The following is a 26,212-nucleotide window of genomic DNA, read 5'->3' on the forward strand; positions in this document are numbered from 1 at the left end:
TAAATTATTTATTTACTGTATAAAATAAAACAATTAGTACCAAGACAAAATCATATGAGTATTAAAAATCTATACTAACATAAAATAAAATTCTGTTATGGAAAATCAAATATATAGATTTAATAGGAAAATAGGGTCTCAAAGGCAAAACCTGCTTAGGGATACCATCAGATAAGTTCATCATTTAGATAACGAGTTCATTTGCGGTTGCAAACACTATAACTATTTATAGCTACTAATCCCATAAATTCATTTATTGCTACACTAACTTTAATGGTGAAACAAACAGAATTGATGAAACTTAAACTTACCCTTCGTGAATTTTAAAAATAAACTGAATACACTTGTCTAAAAAGAAAAAAATTGGTATTGTACCGACTCTCTTTTTATTCTATTTAATAATATCCTCGCCAAGGCCAATGGCTGATAAGAACAAGCGGAATAAGACTAAAGAGATTTCTTTCCTAAAAAATATTCTATTGCAAGTAATTATGCAGGATAGAGTGACCGCCTTCGAGGACCTTTAAGATTAACGAACGTTGAGAGTAGAGTAAACGAGCAGAAATTACGAAGCGGGCAGCAGTATCCACTAGTTATTGAGCCAAACAAATTGTTTTGTAAGAATTATAATTTATTTTTTTTCACAATGATTGCATCATTTTGACCAAGGGCAGTAAGTAGGCTACGTGAATGCGGAGAGTTGGTATGATTTATACATACATTCCTCGCAATGTTCCTAAAATGGATTTTCTTGTCTCTGTCTCTCTCACTCCCGTCTACCCACTTACCGTATGTGTAGACTGTGTCTTTCTCGGAAATGATCACTGCCTGCGTTTATAAAATTTACAAATCCCTTAGAGTGAAATTATTCTAAAGATTTAATTTAATAAAATCGCCATTACTTCATGCGTGGCAGGGAATTTATAAAATTCCCTTTCTAAAAGTACATCACTGGAAATAATTGTTTACAATTTATATTTCGTTATAAAAATACTAATAATAATAAGAAGTGTTTGAGTTATTTATTAATTAGTATTTATTACAGTTTTATAGATACTCAGAATAATCAAATGTTAATGAATTTTTGTAGTTAATGATACAGTTGATATTTTGTATACAAATAACTAAATACTCTGAAATCGCAACTATAAACCGATTACAATAGTTAAATGGGGTGCCGAATTAAACGCCTTCTTAAGTAAATTTGGTTTACTTATGAACCTAAAAAGCCAAGATTCATATTAATCGTTATATGTAATTTGATGACTCATGTACCCTTTAAAGCATATTCTGAATTTCTAAAAACTGAAGGATTATCACATAGGTGAACGTATTAAAACATTGTGTTTAATTTTATTCCCCTAGTAAGTGTGTTTGAAAATGTTGCACTATGCCCAAAATTTGCAATTATTTTCCCATTTTATATACAGTGAGTTATGAGTACACATGTGTACTTAAAGGTAAATTTTATTTAATTCGTTTGGTATCTTAAGCTATTATTTTTATATTTCAAGTTTCAAGTTCTTCTTATTTTGTGCCACAGATAAATAATATTTTTTATTTATGAAGTACAAAATAAACAATGTTTCTTAGTATTTCTTGATAAATAAATCATTTGAGCTACATAACCATATCAATTTTTTTTAAGAAACGACCTATGTCTTTTTATGGTGGTTCCGGTAATAAGTGGCCGCTGACCTAAGCGATGATATTACCAAACAATAGGGTCAGTAGAGCACAAGATCAAAAGTTCGGATTAAACGTGCAAAAGTCACAGACAAGATTTGTTTGAACCTATCCGATCATTAACTCAGATCCAAAGTCTGACACCTTAGACCGTGACACCACAGGCTCTTCTCGATCTAATAACCCAGCGTACCAAACGGCTTAACGTGTTAAAAGTGCAGTACAAGGTCGGCAGAACTGATTAAAACGGTCACAGACAGGATCTGAACCTGCGCTATCTCTTTCTGTACTAAGTCTTACGCCTGAGACCGCTCGGAAATGGAAAAAAGAAAAAGAATTTTAAATAATAAATACAAAATACAATTAAAGATGTATATTTTTGTTTTAATTGAATTTGTAAGGTATTTCATTTAATTTGAAGTCAAAGAAACAAAATTATTACTTGCCCCAGTAATAAGATTTAACATTTAAAAGGATATCAAGTTCAATAAAAAGGGAAAAGGTCGGAGTGTAGGTCCCTGACCTCAGTTGGGGAGGGTGCGAGGAGAGGGATTCTTTCCAACTTTCTGTCCCGGGTGAAAGATCCACCCCCCTTGTGGACAGAGGCTCCCGGTCCAGGTTGTCAACATGCCTACGGTCGGCTATGCAGCTGTTCATATCGGGTCTGCTTTGTCTGCTAAGCCGGACCAAGGAAGGGTGATGAGAGCTACCGCTGCGTGTCCCACCTCGAATCACTTCCTATATGAAGGTCGCCACACTAGGTTCGCTGACTGGCGATTTATACGTAGAGAGTACCTCAATGTTCTCCCCCTGAATGGATGCAGGCGCTGGGGTCCTGGGGACCGTCGGTGCAGTCGTCATGACGAGACCAGGACCACGTGCTTTGCCACTGTCTTCCAACCATGGCCGTGGTCACAAAACGTCATGATGCTGCCCTTGGCCTCCTTTGCTGCAGCCATTCGACCATCTCCTGGGGTAAAAGTCGAACCAGCTGTTGCCTGGGCGTGTGGTCCCGGATGGCATGCCTCGCCTCCGGCCTGACTTGGTGGTCATCGAACAAGACCGAAATACTATTAAATTGGTCGATGTAACGATGCCGAATGAGGACGGATGGCAGTCCATTGTCGAGGCACGGGAGAGGAAGTATGCCCCATATGATCCCCTGGCCCAGACTCTCCGAGCTAGCGGCTTCCGAGTGACCGTGGATGTCTTTGTAATCGGCTCACTGGGCGCGTGGGATAAGGCAAATTGGGGGACCCTGGCCCGACTGGGTGTCTCCCGGCAGTAGGGTGTGGCCCTCTCCCGTAAATGTGTCTCTACTGCCATCCGCTAGAGTCGGGACCTATTCGTCTAGTACGTCACAGGTGTGCGGCAGTATAGCCCATAAAGCAGGGGAGTTGTATATGATCCGTAGTTTTTAAGCATTTTAAAGTTAACTCGCATGTTTTTTATTGATTTTTAACTTGCATGTGACGTATTTTTAATCGTAGTTTTAGTATTTTAACTGTAAGTTTAGTGTTTTTAATAGAGGCCTGTCATAGTATATAATATTTGTTATTGTTATGGTTTAATTTTAATTTATTTATTGTTATTTATTTAATTATTGTTATTCTTAGATTTATGACCTCAATTAGTTTCGCGCAACTTGCATGTTGCATCTTTTGTTTCAATTATTTGAACATATTAAACCATACGAACTTGATGATGAAAAAAACGTAGCCGAAAAAATGAAAGGAGCAAAATATCAAGAGTCTGTATACGGATTGTGATGTCTCACTGCACTGCTATTACACTCCAGAGAATGTGATATATGACCTCTCTGGACTTATTAATAATATATGCTCAGTCTCATGAACCTGAAAGATTTGACCATTTCGACTATTTATTGATCTCGGTTTTATATCTAAACGTATCGGATTTATCTTGAAAATATTGCTGTATTACTCAAATAAGCGAGAGTGTGAGTTAAAAAATCTTCAATATAGGAACTTTTGGCTATAAAGTTTTGTAAATTAATTACCAAAATAAAACAAGCACTCATATATTCATAAAATGCTTTTACATGTTTACTATCTTAGTTTAATTTAATTGAAAACAAGTATTATATTATTTTTTTTAATATCCATTTTGGAGCTGTATTATGACAATTTAGTATCAGTGCTTGAAGAGTTATGCACAAATAACTTCATTAAGTGGTACAGAAACCATACGTTAATATTTCTGACGAAGAGAACCTCACTGAAGTTGAAAAGTGAAATATAAAAAACAAAAAACAAAGGAAATTATAGGTGGTGGAGAACATTGTATCAATTTCTCCAAGAGTCAGCTGTAATGTTCAATAGAAAATTCTCACTATGCAATGTCTTGAGCAGGAAGCAATGGGAGAGGGGGATAGGAGAGGATAGATAATAACGTGGCGTTATACCTGCCAGGAGTAGGGAGATGGACGGACCAAAAACCTATATAATAAAGAGAGATGTAAGAGTCTCTGGAAGACTTAACAGCATCGTAACAGAGTGTGCTGTGAGATGTTATTATCTTCAAATCCTTAAAACCTTCTTGAATTAAGAACAAATGAGGACCAACAAATTCACCACAAAGCCAGCTGTATTGTCACCAAAGATGATCTCACTGTACAGTAACTCGACGAGAACCATTCAGTAAAATGGAGAAAGTTTATCTTCAGAGGAAAGTATTCTAATTGCCTATAGAGAAATTCATATTTCAACATTTTTCAATAACAGGTCAGCCAACCTGGGAAATCTTAATGACTGTCTCTGACGGTGACATGTTTAATGAAATCCATTCTCATTCGTGTCAGTCATGAGATGATCCGAAGAGGAAAAAAGAAAAGGCTATACAAGGTGGAAGGAAATGGGGAAAAAAATATTCCAGAGGGGACACAGAGAAGGAATTAAACACGGATGGGATAGAAAACAGCGAGAAATAAGAACAAAAGCAAACAGGAGACTTTGACGGCCGAGAGTGCAGTCAAGTCAAGGCACAGAGGTAGGTATCAACAGATGACAATTGGTGTTGAGATAGAGACTGCGATAAGACCACGCAAGAATCTCTTAAAGAGCCCCTCTACAAGTAAAAGTGCCCAAATTTGACCAGTAACATAGTAGGAATAATCGAAAAGTCATACAGAAATGTTGGCTATAGCTATCTAAGTTATTACTAATGAACACTGGTCCTATTATGAAAAATCATATTATACTTAGAAACTTTCTATCGTCAACAACAAAATTTAAACAAAAAATAATTAAGTTTCTGGAAATACTACATTCATATGGAACGGTAATTGAAATAGTCAAGAGTTGATACGTCACTACTGGCCAAGCTAGACGAGCGAAATGCGTTCAAATCAGCGATGGTATGATATGCTGACAACTCTACACGACGCTTTCCACGTTTTTGCCTAGCTCCTGATAATGCCTAACGGCAATTTCATGGATAGGTAGTTGACTTATATGAGATTACAGCGGGAGCTGCGCAGGGCTATGTTCTGGGACTGGAAACCGCCTACGGAATTCTTAGAAAGGAAATACCTTAAGGGAGCTTCCTCGTGGGATGCGCGGACTATATTTCCGTGGTAATCATGGTAATCACTGCGAGGACCTTCGACGAAGCACAATGGCTGCTCAACCGACTCATGATGTGACTCTGGACAGCCTGACTCTGGTGACAGAGAAGAATGAGACCGTACTTCTCTCCAGACGTAGGATTGATTGACACTGTCATCCAGATTTGGGTTAACCAGGATGTCTTGGTGCTTGATACCAAGGTCACGTTCTGGGACTATATGTTTTGGTCGAACCTCCTCTTTGAGCCGGATTACCAAAAACATTAGCGGAATTTTAGCGTGTAAGCGACGCCCGCTCATATCAGTCACGTAATCCATGCTCCTGTACGGGTGTGAGATATGGGCAGCAAGTATGCTACAGGAAAGATATGGTGGCAGTAAAGAGAGTGTTTACCGAACTGCCTCTGAAACTTCCTGCCTCTTATTAGCGGGGGCCATCCCAATCGACCTGCTCGCTTTAAAAAGGAAGCGTGTATACGAAGAGAACGGAGAGACACTCACGCCGAAGCTCGGGAACACACCTTGAGGCACTGACAGGAACGATGGATGATAGAGAGCAGAGGATGTCGAACGACCAGACTGATTAAAGATCTGAGAGAATGGGAGGAGCGACAACGTGGGGTGGTAAATTTCTACCACACCCAGTTCCTCACCAATCATGGCAACTTGTGATTTTAGTTGTTTAGGATTGGTAAGTTTTAAAGCTTGGAATGTCCTTGTGGAGATGCGGAGCACGACGACGCCAAACCACGCGTTCTTCTTCTTCTTGCTTCAGGTGAGTAAACGAAAGAGGGAGATTCGAGATTGTCATATTCCAACTCTCAGCGGACTCTATTACTCGGAAAATGGTCTCTGACACGCCGACTAGGAATAGAGCCTCTGGATATTTATAGAGGGTGCTGAAAAGCAAGAAATTATAAGAAAAATGACACCGAAATTATAAGGTGTTGGCCAACCGACGGCCTGATACTGTAGGAGCCCTATTTTGGCTCAAGTTGGCACCCTCTAGAAGTACCCGCGCAAAGCTGTCCTGAGAGAGGACTGAAGCGAGGGCCAGTGGGCTTTTGGTGTATGCGATTTCTACACACCAGTGAATTTCGCTGACTGTGCATTAGCATTCCACTATTGGATAAAAAAGGTTGATATGAGTACTACATAATGCTCTAACTCAGGCAGATCTAGGTATAACAAACTTGGGTTTTTGAGACAAATACACTTATGGGTGAATGCATTAGTCTAGACATCTTTAATGTACTATATCTGGTAAAAAGAAGAGTTTTATAAGAATGCATGAAGAGAATGAAGATGTAACGCATAATTTTCCTGATGTCATGAGGAATTATATGTAAAATTATTTCGTAGAATTGTATATAAACAAGCCCGAAACTATTGTAACAGTTCAAAAAGGGTATGAATATAAGCATAAATATTTGTTTTGTGTTAAACATCTTGCACCATCACCAGAGAGTGAAGAGTCTCAAGATGATGACTACTAGCGGAAAAGAGAATGGTGTGGATGGATATTGTCTTAAAACCTAAACTTCTTTATGTCAAAAACGAATAAATAACATACTCCACTTAGAGTCAGCTATAATTGCCAAAAACACACTCTCACTGTCCAGAGTCCCAGGATGGGCTCCTAGTAGAAAGATGTGAGTTGGAATGGATATGGCAGTATTGGAATTACCTATGATAAAAAGCATTCTAAACATTTCTCAGAAACAGGACTACCAAACTGAGAAACCTAAGCAAATCCACCCTCAGCATCCGCCTCTATCAGAATTTAATGGAAAATTTATACTTACTACAAGTTAGAAGCGATACCTGGAAGAGGGCGACAGGATAGGACGAGTAATCAATCATCTTTATTCATAAAGGTAAGGAAGATTTCAGACCTACTTATGGAGAGTTTCATCCTGAACATTTCTCAGAAACATGTCAGTCAAACTGAGAAATCAGAGTTGCCCGTCTCTATTGATTCAAATTTAAATGGAAACTTCCCTTTCCACTTACTGTAACGATGAGGGGATGTCTGGAAGAGAAGTAGAGGATAGGGTGGATATCATATGGAATGATAGCGGGAAGAAGAAATATTTCAAACCTACCTATGGAGAGAACAATACTGAAAAGTTTTCTCAGAAACATGTCAGTCAAACTGAGAAATCAGGGTTGCCCGTCTCTATTGATTCAAATTTAAATGGAAACTTCCCTTTCCACTTACTAACGATGATAATATACCCGAAAGAGAAGGAGAGTAGAGGACAGGTTATAACAGAAAGGAATACTATTCCAAAGAGGTTGACACAGATAAGGAAATAAACATGGATGGGAAAGAAAACATCAAGGAATAGGAGCCAAAAACAAGCATAAGACTTTAAAGAGAGCCGAGAGAATTAGGATAAACTCCCACAATAGCACGCCACCTGAGGAGGAGCCAATGGTGGAAGAGTAAAAGCGCGGTTTAATAAAAGTATTGGAATTGCGTTAAGAAAAATACGATTTGAGCGTCTCCGACGAAGACAGGTTTTATAGAAATCTCCTTTTTATTGCCCTCATCGATAAGGAGATGGACGGGAAAGGAACAGAGAAAAGGATAGGCTTAATATTATGGTAAATATCGAGCAGTAGGGCGATTCAAGATAGGTAGACGTCGAGGAGATAATGAAACAGGAGGAGTGCCAGGTCACAAGTTAGCTACAGCAGTCAATCAGACGATGATACACCACGGAAGAGAGATCTAAGACGTGATAGGAGTTATTTTATGCTACCATCAACTGCGTTAGACCACAAAACTTGATATCCAAAAGAGCAAAGAGTGTTATGTGTTTTTCAATCCAAATTTCGCGAGTCAGGAACACCAAATATCAACAAACTCCCTCTATATCAGCTGTACTTAGAAATACTACTTTACCGTTTAGTGTACCACACAGGAACCCATACTCCCATACTGGAGAAGATGACATTGGAAAAATGTCTTGAATATCCTAGGAAGACATTCATATACATCATTTCTCCGAAGCAGGTCAGCCAACATGGAAGAACATCCCTGCATAACCATTAACCATTGTGTGAAACTTGAGAATGGGCTCGCATGGTTGAAATAAAATGGTAGGCTCTTATGTGTTATCTTATTTCAAGAAGTATATTTTGCTTTTATATAAATTTTCAAAAGTAACTGTTCATCTCAACTTTTTATAAATTTACTTATTTGATATATTGTATTTAATGAGTGTATTATTCGATTTAGAGCTCTTATAAAATTTATTTAATTATTTTTTTATAAAACTAAAGATAGACTTCTTTTTAAGTATCTCTCCCCCTAGAAAACCTCTGTCAACCAATCAGGTCGAATAACAAACCTACGCAATCAGTAGAGAAGAAACAGTCATGGGAAGTTGAGCATAGTATGTTTTAAACTGTGTGTGTGTGTATTAAAATCTAGTCTTTCTTGAGTCTAGAATATTTAAATAACTTAGGATCGGCTGTATTTTTACAAACCAAATCTGACTCTTCGTGCCCTGAAAAAGGCCAGAGTGGAAATTATACTGAGCATTTCTCAGAAGCAGGTCAACCACTCTGGAAAATCTGAGTTGACCGTCTCTGACAATGTCATGTTTGCCATAAACCCCCTCCCAGATTATTTCGAAAGGGGGGGGGAAGACAGGATGGATAATACATGGAGTAATACCGATCTGGAGTCATATTACAGAAGAATGGGCGTAGAGGAGTCACTGAAACAGACAAACCCAGGAGTAGGTTCATTTCGCAGGCTAATCACATCAGGCCATCACACGATGGGACGTTACAGGAGAGAGGTTATGAAGATGGTAGAAAGTGCCAACAGATTCTTTCAACGATAAGAACTCTAACGATAATTATGTAGAACATTTGCGTAGTAAGAAAAAGTCCCTTGTGCAACAATCAGGTCAGAAAAACAGAGAGCGAAGGGACATGGGGAAGACTTGATGGCCACCGAAATAGTAAGTGATCTCTGGTTAAATCGTTGTAAACCTTTTGAGACAAGAACACTGAAGAGCAACAAGCTCCCTTTTATTAGAATTGCCTGTGGAGATATTTATATTGAAAATGTCTCAGAAAAATATCAGCCAACCCATAACATCGGTGTTGACCAACTTTGACGATGCCAGATTTAACGTAAGCTACCCGTTCTACAATAGATGTCCTGATGGTGAAGAATGGAACAAATGGAGAGGTGGACTTTAGAGGGAAAATAACGCAGAGTGAGCCGTATTTACTACACACTAAGGGGACAGTGAGGAATAGGAACCAACAGCATGTAGGAAACGATCTAGAGGGTCTTCCTCCCCATGCTGCTGGAGGAGTGGGGGCTGGCGTCCCTCCCTGCCTGCTTCTGGGCCAGTCTGGTCTTGCCCTTTTGCGACGATGGGGTGGAACCCGGCCGACCAGTGCCGTGAGAGATACTGGTACCGAGGGGTCTGGGGTGCCCCCTGCTGGCTTACCCCAGCCAGCGGGCCCTGACACAAGAGGTCGGACTCGCAGGGGTAGTGGTTGTACATTTGGGCGCTGATAGTTTGGGGTTTCTGTATGTTTTTGTATATATGGGCGCACTGAAGTTTCTTTTCTTTGTTTATTAGCCAGTGGCTCTTTGTTTTGCACTTTCTTCAACCTTTTTTTAGGTAGAGTAAATTTTTAGTTTATTAGGTTTTTTGTTTTTATACGGAGCAACTCCTTTCCTACCCAGTTTTCTGGAGAATCATTGGATAAACCTCCACCCGGTACGGGGCATTGCCGGCTACCGGCGACACTCTCACTGTCCCCAGCCCCAGAATGGGCTCCTATTGGAAAGAAGTGAGTTTGAAAATTGATATAGCAGTATTGGAATTACCTATGATAAAAAGCATGATAAACATTTCTCAGAAACAGGTCTGCTAAACTGAGAAATCTGAGTGGCCCGTCTCTGTTGTTACCTATTTTAATGGAAACTTCCCTTTCCACTTACTATAACGATGACAGGATGCCTGGAAGAGAAGTAGAGGATAGGGTGGATATCATGTGGAATGATAGCGGGAAGGAGAAATATTTCAAACCTACCTCTGGAGAGAACCATACTGAACGTTTCTCAGAAACATTTCAGTCAAATTGATAAATCAGAGTTGCCCGTCTCTGTTTGTATTAAGTTTAATGGAAACTTCTCTTTCCATTTACTATAACGATGATGAACTGCCTGGAAGAGAAGGGAAGGATTGGATGTATAACATTTGGGATGACAACGGGGAGAAGGAATATTTCAGACCTAACTATGGAGGGAATAATACTGAACATTTCTCAGAAACAGGTCAGCCAAACTGAGAAATCAGAGTTGGCCGTCTCTGTTACCTGTTTTAATAATCTTCCCGTTTCACTTACTAACGATACTAATATACCCGAAAGAGAAGGAGAGTATATGATTGGATATCACGGGAAGGAATAATATTCCAAAGACGTTGACACAGAGAAGGAAATAGACATGGATGGGAAAGAGAACATCAAGGAATTAGAGTCAACAGAAAGCAGGAGACGTGGAAAGCCGAGAGAATTAGGATAAACTCCCATAGTAGTGACCTGCGGAGGAGCCGATGGTGGAAGAGTAAAAGCGCGGTGTAATAAAAGTATTGGAATTGCATTCAGAAAAATACGATTCGACCGTCTCCGACTAAGCCAGGTTTTATAGAAATCTCCTTTTTATTGCCCACATCGAGGAGCAGATGGGCGGAAAAGGAACAGAGAAAAGGATAGGCTTAATATTATGGTAAATATCGAGCAGTAGGGCGATTCAAGATAGGTAGACGTCGAGGAGATAATGAAACAGGAGGAGTGTCAGGTCACAGGTGAGCTACAGCAGTCAGTCAGATGATGATACACCACGGAAGAGAGGTTGAAGACGTGATAGGAGTTACTTTATGCTACCACTTTATGCTACGTCAGACTATAAAACCTAAAAAACTTGATATCCAGAAGAGCAGAGAGTGTTATGTGTTTTTCAATCCAAATTCGTGAGTCCGGAACACCAAATATCAATAAACTCCCTCTATATCAGCAGTACTTAAAAATACTACTTTAACCGTTTAGTGTACCACACAGGAACACATACTAGAGAAAATGACCTTGGAAAAAATGTCTTGAATATCCTAAGAATTCATATACATAATTTCTCCGAAGCAGGTCAGAAAACATGGAAGAATATCTCTGAATAACCATTAACCATTGTGTGAAACTTGAGAATGGGCTCGCATGGTTGAAATAAAATGGTAGGCTCTTATGTGTTATCTTATTTCAAGAAGTATATTTGGTTTTTTTATAAATTATCAGATATATCTATTCGTCTATTTTTTAAAAATTTAATTCTTTTTAACATGTTATTTAATGAGTACCTATATTATTACAGTTAAATTTTTTATAAAATTCGGTAAAATGGTTTTTTTATAAAATTACAGACAGAATCTTTTATGTATCTATCTGCATAAAAAACGGCTGCCACCAATTAGGTTGAACCACAAACCTACGCAATCAACAGAGAAGAAACAGTAATGGGAAGGAGTGTTTGTATTTAAATCCAATTTTTCTTGAGTCGAGAACATTGAACCAACTTAGGATTAGTTGTAATTTTGCAAAACAATTCGCAATATCCATGCCTCTAAAAGTGAACCGAGTGGAAATTGTATGGCGCATGTCTCAGAAGCAGGTCAACCACCCTGGAAAATCTGAGTCGACCGTGTCTGACGATGTCAGGTTTGCCAAAAACCCCTTCCCAGATGAGTTCGAAAGATGGGAGATAAGACGTGATAGATAATAACGAAGTGATACGGAGCTAGAGTCATATTACAGAGAGATGGATGTAGAGGAATCGCTTAAACCAGGAAATCCAGGAGTATGTTCATTTCGCAGGCCAATTACATCAGGCCGTCACACGATGGGACATTACAGGAGAGAGGTTATGTAGATGGTAGAAAGTGCCAACAGATTCTTTCAACGATAAGAACTCTAACGATAATTATGTAGAAGATTTGCGTAGTCAGAAAAAGTCTCTTTTGCAACAATCAGGTCAGACAAGCAGAGAGCGAAGAGACATGGGGAAGACTTGATGACCACCGAAGTAGTAAGTGCTCTCTGGTGAAATCATTTTAAACCTTTTTGAGCCAAGAACACGGTAGAGCAACTTGCTCCCTTTTATTAGAATTGCCTGTGGAGATATTTATATTGAAAATGTCTCAGAAAAAGATCAGCCAACCCATAAAACCGGTGTTGACCAACTCTGACGATGCTAGATTTAACGTAATCTACCCGTTCTACATTAGATGTTCTGAATGTGAAGAATGGAAAAAAATGGAGAGGTGGACTTTATAGGGAAATAAACGCAGAGTATTTACTGCACAAAAAGGGGACAGTGAGGAATAGGAACCAACATCAAGCAGAAACCGACCTAGACAGTTAAGATTGAGGAGGTTAGGATGGATACAGAGACAAAGGTCAACTGATGACAAGTGGTGCCAGGATTTAGATTCCCATAAAGAGACGAAGGAGCCTATTGAAGAGCCTCGCTACTATTAAAGACGCCTAAGTCCGACCAGTAATAGATAAGGTTGAGTGATAGAGAGAGTACAAATCGGAGAGAGTACCCTTTCATTGGAATCGCATAAGGAGGTATTTATATAACAAATGTCTCAGAAAAAGATCAGCCTACCTGGAAAATCGGAGTTGACCACCTCTGAAGATACCAGATTTCACGTAAGCTACCCGTTCTATTCCAGTTCTACAACAGGATATTTCAGGAAGATGAAGAGTTGAAAGTATATACACTTAGATAGAATGATAATAAAGAGGTGGACTTTAGAGCGAAATAGACGCAGAGTGTGCTATAGACTACACACAAAGGAACAGTGAGGTATAGGAACCAAAAGCAACCAGGAAACAGGCGACCTAGAGAATTAGGGTTGATGTGCTAATGATGGATACAGAGGGAGATGTCAATTGATCACAAATGGTGCCAGGATTTAGATTGACGTAAAGCCACGAAGGAGGCTATTGAATAGCCTCGCTATGAGTAAAGACGCCCAAGTGCGACCAGTAATATTTGAGATTGAGTGGAAAGGATGGATAAACAGCCTTAACACCGCCTTAAAAGTATGTATATACTTCATTTCAATTCATTTTAATATAATACAAGTGATCGGAAGTGTTAAAACGAAGATGGTCTAGAGCTAATATTGGTTCTGAACCATGGACAGGTTCCAAAGATAGTTGATCCTGTGTAGAAGACCGCCGCTACAAATGATGGGGCAGATAAGAGGCACTATGCCATCCTGGAGTTCAGATGACTTCAGAGATCCGTGAGCACCTTCTAGATATACGTCTGGACAAGACCGTGCCGTTCCAGGAGGTCTTGGACAAGAGGTTGCCGTTTCAGGAGCTCCTCGAGCACCTCCAAGTCCCGGAGGAGGTGCTGCCTGCCGGACCTCGTGATGATCGACCGGACCAACAAGATCGTGCGCCTAGTCGACGTCACGTGCCCTATGAGACGGCCAAGGAGAAGAAGCTGGAGAAATATGCTTCTGTGGCGCGACTACTCTTGACTGGGGGATATAGAACATCTGTGAACGCCTTCGTGGTGGGGTCCCTCGGTGCCTGGGACTACGCCAACTAGACCATCCTCAGCCGCTTTGGAGTAAACCGTCGCAGGGGTTCCGCCATGGCCCATCGAGTGGATCAGGGTCATCTACGTTGCTCCACGGCTACAACGGTCAAGCAGTATACGGGCTAGTCGTCTCGTCAAACGTCCCAATTTCGACAAGTGTTACTATTTATATATTATATATTTGTTTAATTTCTATTTGTTTTTATATTTATAAAATTAATGTATTTGTTGTATTTTTATTGCATGTTAAACTGTTTTAATATTTTATCTGTTAACTGGTATGTATCATATTTATTTATTCTTAAGTTTTATATATCTATTAGGTTAATTTATTTATTATAATATATTTTGTAATGTTTAAATTTTGCTTGCATGTCAATCATCTAATATTTTTCCGACTAAAAAATAAAGGCAAAAAATAAGGCCCCAAAATATCAGTAATATTTAGGGGTTGATACACTAGTAAACTACTGGACAGTGCCGTAACTCAGTCAGATCTAGGTACAGCAAATACGGCACCTTGGCAGGATAACAGCAAGTAATTGCGAAACCAATCTGATGAATGAATTACTCTGGATATCTGTAGTAATACAGCTTATAGAGCAGAGCTAGGAGAGCATCTATGGAGAAAGCGAAGATAAGGCGAGCAGATGGTATGAGGTCATATGGAACGATATACAAAATGGCTTCATCAAAAATTATATAAATAAACCATCACTTTAAAGTATCAGTTCATCAATGCATTAAGCAAAATCTTATAACGTGTTAATTTATCTATACCTGTAAATATTATTTTGAACGTGTTAATTTAATTACATTCTTATGCAAAATCACACGTGGATGGACCGAACTAAAAAAAACTCAGTATTTCGTTATCTTAGTTAAACAATGAAGTGCCAATTTCTGTATAGGTTTTCAACAAAATCTTTTATATTGTTTTGGCGAATTAATACTTCTTATGTATTTCATTTAAATATTTTTATAAAGCTGGCATTTTAATTTTGTAATTGAATGTTTGGACAAACGTTTTAGTAAATTCTAGTAGAATTTAGTTTAGAATATTCTCGTAAAATTTTGATTTAAGACGGTTGATTGATCTTAGTTAAACAATGAAGTGTCAATTTCTGTATAGGTTTTCAACAAAAATCTTTTATATTTTTTATTTGGATGCTGCGTGCTCTAAGTCCATTGTCAAATATCCTAAAATTTGTAGTGTGAATTTTTAAACACCCTGTACATTACGAGTAGTTGCTACGCTCATTAGAATTTTTATTTCCTTAAAATGAGAATGCTGTTGTTTCCAAATTATAAATTTAATCAAATTAGTGGGTACCAAAAACACGTACTACATTTTTAAATGTGACTCCTTTTTGTCACATTTAATCGTTGTTGAAAGCTGTAAAAATTCTACAAAAATACAAATTACGGGCATTGTTTATAAATGGAGTCAAACAACTTAGAAACGTTCACTAACGTACGACTGGATGTTATAAGGTAGGCCACTGCACAGAGCTTGAGATTCATTGAAAAATAATCTAAAATTCTAGTGAGAGTTTTGAAACACCCTGTACATTACGAGAGAAATTGAATCAAATCAGTGGGTACCAAAAAAGGTACTACTTTCTAACAATTAATCGTTATTGAAAGCTGTAAAAATCCTACAAAAAATGAAAATTACGAGCATTGTTTATAAATGGAGTCAAACAACTTAGAAACGTTCACTAACGTACGATTGGATGTGATAAGGTAGGCCACTGCACAAAGCTTGAGGTCCATTGAAAAATATCGTAAAATTTGTAGTAAGAGTTTTGAAACACCCTGTACATTACGAGAGAAATTGAATCAAATCAGTGGGTACCAAAACGGGTACCACATTCTCGCAATTAATCGTTATTGAAAGCTGTAAAAATCTTACAAAAAATACAAATTACGAGCATTGTTTATAAATGGAGTCAAACAACTTAGAAACGTTCACTAACGTACGATTGGATGTGATAAGGTAGGCCACTGCACAGAGCTTGAGGTCCATTGAAAATATCGTAAAATTTGTAGTAAGAGTTTTGAAACACCCTGTACATTACGAGAGAAATTTAATCAAATCAGTGGGTACCAAAACGGGTACCACATTCTCACAATTAATCGTTATTGAAAGCTGTAAAAATCTTACAAAAAATACAAATTACGAGCATTGTTTATAAATGGAGTCAAATAACTTAGAAACGTTCACTAACGTACGATTGGATGTGATAAGGTAGGCCACTGCACAGAGCTTGAGGTCCATTGAAAAATATCTAAAATTTTAGTGAGAGTTTTGAAACACCTGTAAAATACGAGAGAAATTTAATCAAATCAGTGGGTACCAAAACGGGTACCACTTTCTCACAATTAATCGTTATTGAAAGCTGTAAAAATCTACAAAAAATATAAATTACGAGCATTGTTTATAAATGGAGTCAAATAACTTAGAAACGTTCACTAACGTACGATTGGATGTGATAAGGAAAGCCACTGCACACAGCTTGAATTGAAAAATACCCTAAAATTTTAGTGAGAGTTTTTGAAACATCCTGTAAATTACGAGAGAAATGTAATCAAATCAGTGGGTACCAAAACGGGTACCACATTCTCGCCAATTAATCGTTATTGAAAGCTGTAAAAATCTTACAAAAATACAAATTACGAGCATTGTTTATAAATGGAGTCAAACAACTTGGGAAATATTCACTAACGTACGATTGGATGTGATAAGGTAGGCCATTGCACAGAGCTTGAGGTCCATTGAAAAATAATCGTAAAATTTGTAGTAAGAGTTTTGAAACACCCTGTACATTACGAGAGAAATTGAATCAAATCAGTGGGTACAAAAACGGGTATTACTTTCTCACAATTAATCGTTATTGAAAGCTGTAAAAATCTTACAAAAAATATAAATTACGAGCATTGTTTATAAATGGAGTCGAATAATTTAGAAACGTTCACTAACGTACGACTGGATGTGATAAGGTAGGCCACTGCACAGAGCTTGAGGTCCATTGAAAAATAATCTAAAATTTGTAGTGAGAGTTTTGAAACACCCTGTACATTACGAGAGAAATTGAATCAAATCAGTGGGTACCAAAACGGGTACCACTTTCTCGCAATTAATCGTTATTGAAAGCTGTAAAAATCTTACAAAAATACAAATTACGAGCATTGTTTATAAATGGAGTCGAATATCTTAGAAACGTTCACTAACGTACGATTGGATGTGATAAGGTAGGCCACTGCACACAGCTTACCGCAAGTGTGTTGAACAACGCGTTCAGTGGAGTTAGAGGGATTATCAATCAGGTTTTACACCCAAAGCACCAATCGACTAATGGTTGAGCAGGAGTGAGTTGTAGCTATCTCGCCCTCCTCGGCCTCTTGCGGTCGAGCCCGGGCGGTTAAAATCAGGCATTGTGTTCGTGAATCTGTTCCTAAGGTTGTTGAATTTGTTTTTAAAGAGACATTAAATAGCTCACAATGTTTGTTATGTTGGTATATAGGTTAAGAAATGCATATTAATTAAGTATAAGTCTTATTTCCTAATACTAGAAATGGACTTAAAAATGTAACCTTTTTAAGAAAATCTGTTGAATTAAAGAATAAAATGGTAGATTTTGTTTATATAAAAGGTCACAACAGACCTTAACGTTATGCAATAAAATTTCAGTTACGATTTTCAAATAAAAAATGTGTTACTGCTATTGAGGTAGGTGGGTATTTTTTTTTTTTTTTTTGGAGATAGGAACAACTTGTTTATTATTATGGAGGAGATTTATGAATTTAAATCTAAAATAATTATACGGGAATATCAATATAAAGCCGAAATAAAACTTATTTAAGATAAGAACGTAATATCTTAACGATGTAAATAACTTTAACTTGAGGGAATTAAATATTTTTTTACAGAAACATTTCGTTATGAGATATTTATGTTTGAACAGTTAATTTCTTTTTATTATGGTTCGTTAAAAATATAGCATGCCCAAGTCATAATTCATTATGACATTTTAGTTGCTGAAGCTATTAAACTGAAAACTGCCAACTGAAAAAATCCAATTTTTACAACAATTGTTCTTATTTGACCTAGTTACAGAATTAAATAAATTGAAAAGTTTGAACAGCAATTTATCTTGAAGTGACAAAAAATCTTTTTCTGCTATTTGTGTCTTCCTTTGAACTTTGTATTGAAGGGTTACCATGAGTGACTAATTATGTTAAAGTTATCTTAATACGATGTATCTTTAATATAAATACAAATATCCTAACCAAAAAAGTATTGCACCACCTTGGTATATAAGCCATTTTTATTGATATTAACATTCATTATTAAATGAAAAGTAGACGAGTTTTAATTCATAACAGCAAAGCTAGTTTAATCCGTCTGAGTAAATGAAACTTCCGTTTAAATTTATTTCACTCGTTAACAAATAATACACGAATAATGCATATAGGTTCTGCTCGAAAACAATATAAATTATCTAACTAAATAAAAGACCGTCACCTTATTGTCACAGTAATGTCTCGAATTGAAAAGAAAGCAGTCGATTCGGTTGCTCAAGAGAGACTTTTTTGTGTTGTTATTACATGTACAGAATATAGTATAACTTTCAATCTAAACTGAAATACAATATAATATCCAATTATATTCTTTCCTTAACTCACAGCAATTATGGTAATATATCTTCAAACTAATAATAGGATTAGAGAAAAGCTGTGAATAATATTTAAACAAAATAATAAAATAAAACAAATCAATAAAAAATTTACAATTAAACAAAATATAATACACCACAACACAGAATTATACATGATATGATAACTAGATAAACAGTTACTAAGAACAACGAGTCTTATCAAAATGTATGAGTAGTTATAGTTTGTTATATTTAAAGTAATTTGCTATCAGTATTTCTGCACCAATGTACTACAGGAATGTTCTTTGTTAAATTGGAGGAGTAGAGTGCATTTATTTAATTAAATTGTGTTATGTTTTTTTTTAATTTTTAATATTTATTAGAGAGGGGGATTTATTAACCACCTTTACAATGGTGAATTAAATGTTCAATGAATGAATATTTAGATTACCTTTAGTTTTAACTATGGTTGACCTTAAAATATCAGTTCTAGTGCGATAGATAGATAATTAGCACTATAAAAGACAATTTAAAATAATACCACGTAAATACATATAGGCATATAAAAAAGAAACTTTTTAAAGTCCATGAGTCCAATAAACTCCACAAGTACAATTCAGTTCATTAATTAATTCTGTGATAATTGACGTGATAATTGTCTATCACGGTAAATTCACTCCCCCAAAGATAATGGTTTAGGTCAATTCTATTTAATATCTTTCTCACAAGAAAATGTTCTATACTGCAAGCAGTAAACAATATTCCGATAGGAAATCTATACTTATAACTTATCGGAACGGCAATGTATGTCAGCAGTGGGAAAGTAGCTAGACATAGTCCCAGGTGTCATGCCCTCTTGAACCCTTGGTAGGTGCAGTGGTGTGTTGCTGTATGTTCACTCTGTACCAAGTCAACGCAAGAAGGCAAGCAGCATTCGACTCCCAAAAAGCCTGGATATTAAATTTTTAAATAGTATTCTTGATCCAAAAATAACACAATAAATTTATTTAAACATATTTATATAATTAACATAAGTGAAAATATATAGGGAATTTTAAATATGATTTGGATAATGGCTTGGCATTTAGAACATTATATACTGCTCACCTGTCAGTATTAAAAAGCATTAATCGTAAACTAAATAAACATTATTATGCCTTACAACACTATACATTCAAAACTATAAACATAAAACATAGCTTGCTACTTTAGGTTATAAAATCAATTTATTATAAGCTGTTAGGGCAAGTATGCAATAACTGAACAAAATTTACTGTCAGAGGGTTTTCTATTTTTCTAAAGTTAAAATAAATTGAATTCCACTGACAAATTTAAATAATAATACAATTTTTCTTTTACTGACTTTATAATTTAAATAAAAGAATGAGCAGACTTTAAAATACATGTTATTCATGGTAATAACAGTTTCTCATAATTATTTTTTAAACTTTTAATTTAAAAAATGAAACAAAATCATGGAAACAATTTTTTTTATGTTAATTAATTGGTTTTTTCATGTATATAAATTATGAAAATCTTTATTTAACATATACTTACCGTCAGGCAAGGGATGATTTATCATAAAAACGTCAGCCAAATGTAATTAATTAAAGTTCAACCAAGAATTTTGACATAATTAATAAAACTGTCCACTAAGAACAAGCATTACATTTTTATACTTACTCAAACATGACATTTTTTACCAAATTTATTACAAAAAATTTAAATTATTTAACATTTTTTAACTTCAAATATTTCTAATCACTTGTAAATAGAGCGTCACACAGAAAAGAGCACATGGTACTACAAGAAATACAAGAAAATATAGGAATGCACTATTGACATATAAACTTTTTAAATTCAGAATTTCCTTTTAGTAAATAAAATGAATCCCTAATAAAATACCACCCAAAAAATTGTCTCATATGCATTATTACAGATTTAATATCCAATTTTTAAAATATACGATTTTAATACTGATTTCATATAAGAATGCAGTATGATATAACATTACCACAAGGATTAAAGGATCAAGTTTTGTAGAGTTTTTTAAGAAGTTTTTATGAAACGTATAAAATTAAATAATAGTTCAAAATAGCAATCAGCTTACCGTTCTCCAAAAATCCGCACAAATAAGTGAGTATGTCAGTCCAGAAATAATCCAGCTGTGTAGGTGGTGAGCAACCCAATGATCATTTTCCGCAGTAACTTTCACCAAATCAAACAGGCAGTGACAGAACAAACTTCAGACAATAGGGAGACAGACTTGATAATAAAGGTTGGAGCACGTATTGCAAATGGAGATAAGATAACTAGGGCGACCAGCCCAAGTAATAAATATGCCATCCAAAATGTCCGTCTGTACAATGCTCTAATAATATTGTATAAAATTTTAAAACATGAATTATGGAAACGTCACCAACACGACATGACGCTACAGACAGCCTTGCCCATGGAGGCCTGTGCGGGACGCAACACGCTTGTGGACTCTGAAGCTTGCGTCAATGGCTGACGCCGATATCCACAGTTAATGGCATTTTATTATGTTAATAAAAATATATTTTTCACTTTAATAAGGATATTTTTTGCAGTGTGTAAAAGGTTTCCATTTATAATGAAGCTCCTCGTTTTCATTACTAGGAGCTAAAGTAATGGTTTTTGGTGCGCAACTTTACGATCGAGGCAAATCCGAGGTCTAAATACGATTAAGTTCCTAAAGACATTATTTTGATTTTTATTATACGGGAAACAAAATTAAAACTCCACATTTATGACATTTTTGTTACATACTAGTTTCACACGCAATTTTTCAAAATCTAAGTCCTTCTAACACTTAATGGAAGCATTTATCATGTAATATAAAGAAGACCTATGAATTTTTTCCGAACGTAAGCAGGCATATGACGGGTGCATATTATTGCAGTATTCAAGGTTAATAAGATCTGAGTTTAACCTGACTCTTATATCACGTTTTGCTCACGTAGGAGCAAATTTGGTTGGAATTAATTATACGGTATTACGGACGCAATAGTTTGTCTTGTTGCTCAAAAATACGAGATATTTCTTTTCATATAAACCGTTCCTTGATTTAATATTTTAGAAAAAAAATGAGCCGAATTTATCAAGAAGTTCTTGAGATCAGTGCTTATTAACACATTTTACGATTCATCTTTATTTATAAGATAATACAACATATTAATAATGTCTAGCTTATTTATGAAAAACTACTGTTTTTCATTTACTTAATGTATTGAAGCAATAAAATTTGTGAAGTTAGTGCACTGATCAAGCGTTATAAGAGTAAGAAAAGTAATCATTTTATGAACCAATTTAACTATAAAAAAACAGCTGTTATCTGTGCAGTATGATTTAAAAAATACTTTTCGTTAGAGATGTGTAAAATAAACGAATTCAGTTGCAAAACTAAATTCTTAGCTTGTATATTAAAATCAACAGTTTACATTTGTCTAAATCACCTCTTACAGAAAACTTATTTATACAACCCATGCTCATTATTATACAATAAAACTTTGTATGTTGATATTGTGATGTAAGTTTTAAATAGATATTTTGTTTAGCAATAATGGTTTTTATGGTTGTATTTATTTAAACACTTTAGCTGTATTAAATAAATACAGCTAAAGTTGGTTATTTAATCGTTGTCAAATCTGAACAAATTAAATGTTTCCTCTGGTTCAAATCAGATAAAATTATCATTTTAATTTCGTGTCTCACCCATTTTGACACAATGCAGGCCACTTTAAATCTTTAAATGACGGTTCAGCAAATTCACGCTCCGTAATATAGTTTGAAACATTTTTATAATGAACAGTTTCTATAGAAACGAAATAAAGTATCTCAAAATTAAATGACTTTTAATAATGTGTTTATCAACAGATATTCCATTAAAACTTTTTTCCGTGTGAAAAGTGTGTGGACATAAAGTATCTAACGACCATCGCGGGCCGCTATGATTTATACGGTTTTCGCGGGCTGTTATCAAATGGACTTACTTATCCTTCTGTTTCTGCCACACCAAAGATTACACTGTTGTTGGTCAAGTCCGACTTTAAAGGTGGAGTCTCAGCCTAAAAGAGTGCACATTGTTGTTGCCCAAATACTTAATAGTTCTTCGAGATTGCAATCATTCCTTGGAAACAATGTATTATAGTTATTAGAATTTGAAAAGGCTTCTAAAATTCAGTTACAGCCATGTCCATCAATACTAATCTTATTCGTCAATTTATAGTGTTATCAGCTTTTATTCAATTTATTATGAAGGTCATTGTTGGTTTATTTGGGATGTTCCCCAACTGACAGTTAAGAAAACAATATGTATTCTTTGTTTTGTTGTTCAAAGCTCAACCTTTAAAGGAACTAAAGGAAACCGTTCGTTTCCTTTCAGCATTACTGCATCAAAGCTTTTGAAATAAGGTCTAATTGAGGAGGACCTTCCTTTGTGAACTAGATAAATAATATTTTCAATAATAAGTGCATCCCCCTTATTATTTTCAATAATAAGGTTGGGTGGACATTCAATACCAATTCTGGTCTTTTATATTCGCATACCATCAAGGAAATAAACTATGGGTGTTAAATATTTGGACAATCTTAGATAATAAAGGGAAATAATGTCCTAATGGTTGTAGGTCAAAGGGGAATGTTTTGTAGGTCATTAAACATTTTAGGGGACACCCCTCAATCCAATAGGGTTTTAAAATCCTAAACTTCATTATTTGCAATAAAACAAAAATAGAAAAAGGAAACTAATGTTATCATGCAGTAAACTTCTTTATCTTTTTATCTATGATAAATCTAGTTGATATGTTTTACAAATCTTAAACCCATAATTAAAACATTTGTAAATAATGTTGTGTTGACCTTTAGTGAGTAATTCTTCGCTTTATATTCTTCAGGCGACACGGTTTGATCATAAATAAAACAGGTCAAAGGTAAATTAAAAATATGTATCTTTCAGATGATCTGGTCATGATAATATAGGCTAACCGTTAAGACAATTTTATTTTGACAAATCTAACTACAACAATAGGGATGGAACATAAGTCGTTTGACTGTATAGTAATACTCGCTCCTTGTAGCAACAAAAATATACAATTTAGCCTACTCCGAAATTGTTCAAGTATTACGAGTCTTGTTAGTTTATATTTTTATAACAAAATAAAGGATTTACGAGCATTAAAATAATAAAATATTGGTATTGTAAAAACACAAAATAATATTTTGTAATAAATAAGCTATCATGAATCAACCAGTGAGAGGAAACGTTGCAAATATTCTTAGGTATAATGTTTATAAATGATTTATATTCATTTATTTGTATTATAAATGGAAAGCAGCACGAATGTGTGTGGCTGCCTCTGGACTTTATTCTCTTCTCCCAGAATCTAGCAATGCGGAGCTCTCAAGCTCCTCACAGAATGTAATGAATGGGACCAACACGAGAGGGAATGAGCTCGGTTCTAAACACCGCTCTCTGAAATTCTTCTGCGTTACCTCTAAACATTGGCTTTCTCATCGGAATGAACCGCGGTGATTCCCCACCTATTACACAATTCCAAGCGCATTTACAGTTTTAATTTTGCTTAAAGCTAATCAAATTACAGTGGTTAGTTTGCCTTGGAATTAACTGTAATGGAATAGAGATTTCGCTTTAGAAATATTGTTTTTGATCATCATCATTTTTTGTTGAAAGTAATATGTGTTTAAATATCAGACATGTAACTATTTTTTTCATATCCGCAGAATAAATAGCTGAAACACTACTTTCCTTCCTCATAACCTTTACATGACTGCATATAAAAGAATAAAAAAATTAATATTTTTATAAATGAAAAGGATTTATTCTTTGTAATAATCAAAAGACTGGAAGTATTTTTTTCCCATTCACCAAATTTTTCAGATGAAAATGTGGAATACTTTGCAAAATCGTATAGTATTTAGTTTGTGATCATTCTAATGGAAATAACCTTTATTGTAGTACCTTTTTCCGTTTTCAGAAATTGAACTTCAATTATACACTTAATACATTGTAAATAATCGAATACAAGATTTATATTTTAACATCGATAAAATTAAAATAGATACGAACATTAATAACAATCAAACCAGTTTATAAATAAAGTACACAATAAACCTTCATTAAACATTTCATACAGTTATTAAATCTTTATTTTCCTATCTCGTTCATTTGAAGTGACTTTTATTTTTATTAAAGCATCCGTGGTTTTTAATTTTGCTTAAGAATTACTTTTTGTCTATATAAATTAATTTAAACAGATTGAAAACAAATTATAACATGTTAATACCTCGATGCTTGTAGCTTATTTTATACTTGAGGAAACAAATTCTCTCTGGCAGTTCTAAAGCGATAACTAATTTAAACTGATCATAATAATATAATTTTATTAATCCACAAATCCTTCACTTATGATAGAATATGGGATGGATCAGTTGTTTGAAAACAATAAACCTACTTCGTTTTCTCTACAAATATTTGTTTAGATAACTTCATGAAAATCTGCTTTTGTGCAAACATATACTGTATATATATTTTAAGTAATTTTGATACACTTCAATATTCAGATATTTTTCAATCAATTCGGTTTCAAAATGTCGGTGTCGGTTTTTCAATGTTGCAAAAGACAATAATTATATCTATAACTATATTTGGATAAATTACAAATTATTAGGAGCAATTTCTTTGATGTCTCAGAAGGCTTGCAGACAACGGCTGAATAAAATTTCTTACAAAACAAAATAATAAGTTATGATAATACACCAGCAAAACTATTGCACGTAATAAATACTGCTGTAATTAAATTTCAAACTGATTCAGACAAAATTCAATGTACGAACAGTATTTGCCATGCATTGGGTAAATTCTCAACCAAAGCTTTGCTGAACGAATAAAAAGATTTATAAATATCTGGTTTTATTTATAATAATAAATCACTATAAATATAAATATGATTATAAATATAATTACTTATATATAAATACTTAAATAAATAAATACTTATAAATATAATTTATAAATCCATTTAAATTTCTATACAAGTTTATTAGAAGTCTAGTTTATTCAGACAATACCATTTTTGGTTACTTAAACTATAAAGTAGGGTTGATTTAACGATTAAGTAGACAGTGTTATGATTCTTTCATTATTTTCCAACATTGAGAAACCATAGGTATTACTTTAACTGTAACAAAAGCATATTTAGACTGCTTGAAAAAGTAAAGAAAAATGTATTGTGTTTGAAGTAATAGGGAAGGATTCCGAAGAAGGAAATGATAGAGGACAAGTTCTTTGTCACCAGAGACGTCCTGTTTTGTGCATATGAAGCAGTTTACCTCGTATATTTTTTAAATATGCCTTAAAACTGGCTCTAATTTATGGCATTTAAATAAAGAAATCTGGAAGGTGTAATCTGTGTTGAGAGGCAGGTTGGTACAATGTTCTCGTTAAGTTTCTATCCTCGTGAGAATCCCAGCTGTTCCTGTTTGTTCGTCACAGAACAATAAACACGCTTCACGACTTTTTTAATCTGAATGTTTATACATTTAAAAACATTTACAATGGATTATACTGTAAATAATTAAATGGAT

At 35.1% G+C, this 26,212-nt stretch overlaps 1 long non-coding RNA gene across 1 annotated transcript; it reads right to left on the minus strand.

Moving 5' to 3' along the window:
* Positions 1–18,764: 18,764 nt before the first annotated feature.
* On the minus strand, positions 18,765–21,016 carry LOC124361808. Its single transcript, XR_006922395.1, has 2 exons — positions 20,697–21,016; positions 18,765–19,536 (listed from the first exon to the last, which is right to left on the minus strand). It is a non-coding gene; the product is annotated as an uncharacterized LOC124361808 (long non-coding RNA).
* Positions 21,017–26,212: the final 5,196 nt, after the last annotated feature.

Source organism: Homalodisca vitripennis, chromosome 5 (genome assembly GCF_021130785.1).
Source record: "Homalodisca vitripennis isolate AUS2020 chromosome 5, UT_GWSS_2.1, whole genome shotgun sequence".
Taxonomy (NCBI): Eukaryota; Metazoa; Arthropoda; class Insecta; order Hemiptera; family Cicadellidae; genus Homalodisca; species Homalodisca vitripennis.